A 6,000-nucleotide genomic window follows, 5' to 3' on the forward strand; every position below is an offset into this window, starting at 1 on the left:
TTATCCATGAGAACCATATCTATGTAAATTATTTTGTTCTTGTCAAATTTGGATAGAACTTTCTAAAATCTTATATATTAATTTTGTTAAATAATTATATATATATATATATATATATATATATATATTACGGTAGTTTTTCTTAATATATACATATACATAAATAATTCTATACATGCATATACATAAATAAAAAAATGTGAATTATATTTTGTTAAGCTTTATGTTACTGGTTATTAAAAATATTTAAATTACATATATTAATTATTTTTTGTTATAATTATGTCGTTTTATATATATGATATTTTTTATTCTAAAATCATGCAATAATTTTTTATTTTTTATATGTATATATATTCCTCAATTACGACTCCATTCATACACATATTAATAATTTTTTCTAATAGTGATGTTTTAATTTTTTGTTTTTCTATTTTTCACATGTCTTTCTTTTTTTTTAAATAGTGATGTTTTAATAATTTTTAAAATATATTTTTCTTAATAATTACATTACTAATCTGAAATATAAAATGAAAAAAAAAGGTGATACATATATCCAAAAAAGAAAATAAACTTAAAAATCAGAAAAAAAAAAATTTTATATTAAAAATATAAAAATAATATATTCAAAAAGAATAGTCGTAATATATAAATTGAGTCAATAATTTAAATTTCTCTAAAACTAATTTAATCAAATACCAATATTAGAAATAAATTACTTAAATAATATTTAATCTATTCTAGTCTTTAAACACATATATATTAGAGTCATTCTCATAATGACAACGAACTGAAACAATATCGTAAGTTCAAACATTTAGAATTCATACAAATTCAGACCATTCCTTTATTCTTTGAAAACTTTTTGTATCCCTGATAGAGTTGAATCGAAATTCCTTTTATGAAAAAAGAGTTACGGAGATGGTTTTGATGTGTTGGAGACTAAAATCCAGAAGTCACTATTTATATTTGAGTGTAATACCCATTAAACCCGAAAGACCAAATAAAATAGTATCTCTTGTTTTATTCTCATTTAATTCTAAATCAAAAGTAACAATGACTTATTTAATTCAACATTTATGATAATAAATGAGATGACCATTATATAAGTCATTTAATGTAAAATAGCTTAATTTATGATTATAATTAATATATGTATTGCCCATAAATAGATTAGAAAATAATAATTTCATAACAAAATAATCATTCAATTTGAATTACAATTAATTGATTGATAGAAATTATAATAAATTGTATGATATTGAAATAATTAACCAAATCAATTAGTTGATATAATTAATTTATTATAATAAAATGAATTTAATGAGTTAAAATAAATAAATTGAAAAACACCATCAGAAACATGTTACGACAATTTTATCGTTAAGTGCAGAAATTTAATTTTTACATAATAGAATAGATATTTACAGATTATTATATTAAACAAAGACTAAAAAAATACACTAAACAAAATAAAAGTATCAATGGTAATATATAACCTAAAAAATTACTTAAATTAAAAAAGAACCTATGATGAATTATAATAAATCTATATATGAGAAGTAAAAGTAAAATAAACAATTAAAAATAAAGTAAAAAGAGCAATTAAAAAAATTCAAAGAAGATAAAAAAGATAATATGTGGAGTAGATAAAAAATATATTGTAATAGAATATTAATATAATTAATTAATATAAAGGATGAAAGAGAAAAATCAAAATACGATCTTATTAAAAAAATATTCAAAAGATATTTTAAAAAAACCTATTAATCAACTTTTATAAAAATATTATAAAAATTTAAATTATCTTTAAATAAAATAATAATACCCTTAAAATTATTAATCAAAATAAATAAAAAAAATCATAGAAAAATATTAGCAAAATTAAGATAAAAAAAATAAAAATAAAAAATTACAAATATTTTACTTGAAGTATAAAATAGAGAAGGAGAAAAGGGATATATAAAATAATAAGATAATAATTTGAATTAATTGAGTTCATTTATTTCATTGCTTTATATATTATTTATTAAATAATTTAATATTTATCTCGATCATATTAAATAATAAATTAGTTATAATTAATTTGGTTTAATGAATCAAACAAAATTTAAAATAATTTGATATTTAGTCTAATTAAATTAAATATTTGAATTTATGATTAATATAATTTAATGAATCAAATAAAATATTTAATAATAAAATATTCATCCTAAACAAATAAAATTACATAATTGATTAGTTATAATTAATACAATTAAATGAATCAAGCACATTAAATTGAAAAATAATTTAGTTAATTTATGTCTTAAGGACACATTTTAAAAATATTTATTTTTCAACAACTTTTATAACAAAATTTTATAATATTTTTAACCTATAGTCTAAAGACACAACTATAATAAATCATTAAAAAGTACTTAATTAGTTAATATAAATAATTAATATAATTAATTTAGTTCAATAAATTAAAAGAAATAAATGTAAAAGGAAGAGATAAAGAGAAAGTAAAATTATAAAAATGTGTATCCATTAAAAAGTAATAAAAAAGTCCCTTTTAGTTTTTTATTTATTAATTATTGATTTATTATAATTAATTTTACAACATTTATTACACATTATCATCTTATAAATTAATACAATCAATTTATTGATATCAATTATCGATAATTAATTATAATTGATATAACTCATTTCACTATACTTTCTAAATAAATAATTAAAAATGCACGTCTCAATTTTTTGTTAAAGTAAAACAAAATAAAATATATAAATTGAGTAGATATAAATCCAAAAATTATAAATTTTATTAACAACTCAAATAAATTAGTACATGAAATTAAATTTAATGTCTATTTTTAAAATAATTACTGTCTTTTTATTCTTTTAATTATTAATAATTTAAATAAAATAATATCCTATAACTTTTTTTATTATTTATTTTAAGTAATTACTAACATAGTTATTAGTAATACCAAGTGTATATTATCAACGTAACTTTATCACGAGTATTTTAATCTTATCGTTATTACAATTTTGTACCGTCATACTTTTTTTTAATTGTTATTATGTTATTAGAATTATTAAATAATATTAAAAAAATTCTTTAAAAATAGAAATAGCGATGGCATCTTGAATAATTAATTTAATAGAATTAAATTTAAACAAATAAGATGATTCAATCAATTATATAAATAATAGTATATTTATAAATATTAATAATAAAAATAGATTCACTAATGTAAATGATCAATACAATAATTATATGAAAAAATAATTAATTACATAATTGCATAATTTTTAAGATCTTATATAGTTTAATCTAAGGGACAAATAAAAAAATATCTATATGATAATGTCCTAAAAATTTAGCATACTATAAATCATATTATAAATTTATATATCATATTATAATTTTAAGTCAACTCCTTAAACACATTATAACATAAACCATCTAAAAAGATACACCAAATTAACGAATATCACATGGATCACAACATACACTCTAAATTGTCACGATACTTCAAATAAAAAGAGCATCAATACAGAGAAATCAATGAATATATATAACTAAAATAAAGAGCAACAAAGAGAGACAAAAAAAATAAAATAAAGAGAATCAATAAAAACATTAACATATAAAAAACATACACGAACAATGTATATATTAATTGTGAATTACAAAAAAGACAATATATATATGAATTGAAGTACACATGACAAAATAAAATATTACAAAACAAAATTATAGTAAGATTATTTAAAAACAACATAAAAATGACACATTTTTTTGTTAATCAGAAGTTAAAATTTATAAAAAAAAGTGTGCGCCTAATAATAAGCAATTAAAATAAACAAAAATTTTTAAAAAATATAAAAAAATAAATGTATAAATAAAGATAAAAGAAACAAAAATTCAATAAATTATAAAAATTGTACCCAAACACGAGAGAGAGGAGGCGAAGGATGGAGAGAGAGAAAAGAAAACGAATGAGTAAAAAACATTTGATCTAGTATAAATAGATGGTATTGAGAAAAATAAACTAATTAAATTAATTTATATATTTTGTTATCATATTTATTATTTATTAAATAATTCGATATTTACTCCAACCAAATTAAATAATTAATATAATTAACTAAGTTGATTAATTGATATAATTAATTGTAATTAATCAATTCATATAAATTATAATAAATAGTGAGATTTAAATGTCTAATCAAATTATATAATTGATATAATTAATTAATTATAATTGATTTATTTTAACGAATTAAATGAAATAAATTAGGAAACACCTTAAGAGCATAACGCATCAGTTCTGTTATTAAGTGCAAAAATCTGATTAATAAAATTATTCTAATAACAAAAAACTTAAAATAAAAAAATTTAAATATATTACCTATCGTTGAAATTGCATATCCGAGTTTGTCACGAATTTAGTAAAATTGAACTTAAACTGAGGGAATTCAATCTCATTATGTGCTTTACTTCGAAGATCTTCAGGCAGACGTAAAAAGCATGGAGGGGATGAAATTTGAACTTGCCCTATAAGGTTTCATGGAAACAATTCTTCAATAAAAAATTATGCTCCTCCCAAGAAAGCTAACTTTAACCACATTCCATTAGGTTGGTCATAATAGGTGAGTAGATCCAACCATCCTTCGATAAAGTAGAGATTATTGCCCCTTCTTTGAACGCTTACATCCATGTAGTTAGAACCCGAATCAATGAAGACAATTCGATGAGGTATTTCATGGATGTGATGCATTATAAACGATTGTGGCAAAAGATAATCGAACTGGAACATTAGACGATAAGAATAACTTAGAGTAACAACAATTAATAAATTATCAAAAGAATAATATAATAGAATGAATATATGAAAAACATTAAAAAAAAATTATAAATTGTACTTTAAAAGGATCGACTTCAATAAAAAACGAAGAATACATTCTTATTCTATGAAATAGTAAAAAAATATAAAATTATGAGTTGACTCTCAAATTTAAATTCATGTACCACAGAAAAATACTATATATAGACTTTAGTAAAACAAAAATAAATATGTAAATTATTTATTATTAAGGTAATTTTTTATTAAATACAGTAATTATGCATCATATATTAATTTTATTATATTATAATTAGAATCATTATCTTTTATCATGATCAGAGAAATTTTAGACAATAAATAAAAATATTATACCTAAAATACACAAATTGAAATAGAAAGGGAATAGAGATATATTATCATGGACGAGTTTAATAACTTAAAATATTTAAAATAAGTATCATAAGAAAATAGAATTATAACGGATTAAAGTAATAAAAAAATAACTTGTACAATTATTATATGCTAATGCTAAAAATAATTTTATGTAACCCTATTATAATTTTTACGATTACCCGTGATAAGTTATTATAATTTTAAGTTGTTACTTTACCCATGTGATAATTTTAATTTTATCAATTACAATTTATTATTATTATTATTATTATTATTATTATTATTATTATTATTATTATTATTATTATTATTATTGAATAATGAATAAGAATTAAAATTATATCAATATTTTTATAATTAATATAATTAAAATAACTAAAAATATTTAAAATCAATTTGCGTCATTAATATTATAAGATTTGATCATTTTATGATTAGAATCAAATATTTTTATCATGATTACCACGACCGGCGTCATTATCATATTATTATTATTATTATTATTATTATTATTATTATTATTATTATTATTATTATTATTAAAATAATTAAAAATATTTTTAATTGATAATTAAAAAGTAGTTTAATAGTGTATTAAATATTGATTTGATATAATTATAATGAAGATATGTTTTTAAATTAGTATAATTATATATTATTCATTAAATATTAATTATAATATAATTATAATAAAAATATTTTTTATAAAATAATTTAAAATAAATAAAAAATTTCATTTATTTTAGAAAAAAAATGGACTCATAAGAGA

The sequence above is a fragment of the Arachis hypogaea genome, chromosome 1, assembly GCF_003086295.3.
Source record: "Arachis hypogaea cultivar Tifrunner chromosome 1, arahy.Tifrunner.gnm2.J5K5, whole genome shotgun sequence".
Lineage (NCBI taxonomy): Eukaryota > Viridiplantae > Streptophyta > Magnoliopsida > Fabales > Fabaceae > Arachis > Arachis hypogaea.